Source organism: Nanorana parkeri, unplaced genomic scaffold (assembly GCF_000935625.1).
Source record: "Nanorana parkeri isolate BGI_ZX_2015 unplaced genomic scaffold, ASM93562v1 scaffold6197, whole genome shotgun sequence".
Classification (NCBI taxonomy): domain Eukaryota; kingdom Metazoa; phylum Chordata; class Amphibia; order Anura; family Dicroglossidae; genus Nanorana; species Nanorana parkeri.
Window position 1 is genome coordinate 1,315 of NW_017312442.1, and position 1,290 is coordinate 2,604.

The 1,290-nt window shown below is 55.0% G+C and overlaps 1 long non-coding RNA gene across 1 annotated transcript; it reads right to left on the reverse strand.

Moving 5' to 3' along the window:
- Positions 1 to 201: 201 nt before the first annotated feature.
- Positions 202 to 1,284, reverse strand: LOC108804198. Its single transcript, XR_001942341.1, has 2 exons — positions 1,154 to 1,284; positions 202 to 296 (listed from the first exon to the last, which is right to left on the reverse strand). It is a non-coding gene; the product is annotated as an uncharacterized LOC108804198 (long non-coding RNA).
- Positions 1,285 to 1,290: the final 6 nt, after the last annotated feature.

Genomic DNA, 1,290 nt, shown 5'->3' on the forward strand with positions numbered 1-1,290 from the left:
TGAAGACGTCATGTGATTGGGGGACGTCATGTGATTGGGGGACGTCATGTGATTGGGGGACGTCATGTGATTGGGGGGCGTACCTGTGTTTTCAGGCCCTGCACCTGGTCGGCTAGCTCCTCCTTCTCCTCTCGCAGCAGTTTGTGGATCTGGTTGGATTTGATTCGCTCGGACATGAGTTTGAAGTTGGCGTCGTCCTTCTCGCGCAGTTGCTGCATCAGGCGGATGTTCTGCTCCTGCATGTCCTCGAAGGCCTGACCCGTGACGTCCATCTCCGACAACAGAGCCTCCTCCTCCTGTGTGACATCATAAGGGGGGGAGGGGCCTCAACCAGAGGGCAAGCCACGTGTAGGGACCCCTCTATACCACTAATACCCCACAGGGACCCCTCTATACCGAGAATACCCCACAGGGACCCCTCTATAACACTAATACCCCACAGGGACCCCTCTATACCACTAATACCCCACAGGGACCCCCGCTATACCAAGAATACCCCACAGGGACCCCTCTATACCACTAATACCTCACAGGGACCCCTCTATACCACTAATACCCCACAGGGACCCCTCTATACCACTAATACCCCACAGGGACCCCTCTATACCAAGAATACCCCCACTAATACGCCACAGGGACCCCCGCTATACCAAGAATACCCCACAGGGACCCCTCTATACCACTAATACCCCACAGGGACCCCTCTATACCAAGAATACCCCACAGGGACCCCTCTATACCAAGAATACCCCACAGGGACCCCAGGGACCCCCCTCAGGCACCCATACCCCCCCTAATACCCCACAGGGAACCCCGCTATACCAAGAATACCCCACAGGGACCCCTCTATACCACTAATACCCCACAGGGACCCCTCTATACCACTAATACCCCACAGGGAACCCTCTATACCAAGAATACCCCACAGGGACCCCTCTATATTATACCACTAATAACCCCCCCCTCCATAATACCCTTCTATACCACTATTACCCCACAGGAACCCTTCTATACCCCCTCCATAATACCCCTTTATACCACGAATACCCCCGAGCAGCCTAGATACCACTAACCTGTATTGCTGCGGGGTGTCACCTCTACACTCTGTTGCCCCCACAGGGGGTATGAGGGGGTATGAGGGGGGAACATTCACCTGTTTGGTTGCGCTGAGTTTTCGCTGTAAATGATCAATTTGTTCCTCAGCGATCTTTATCTTCCGCAGAGCTTCCTCGTCCGCCAACTTCTTCCGCTCCCTCCGATCCTTCTCCTCCAGAGCCTGCACCCGGGCCC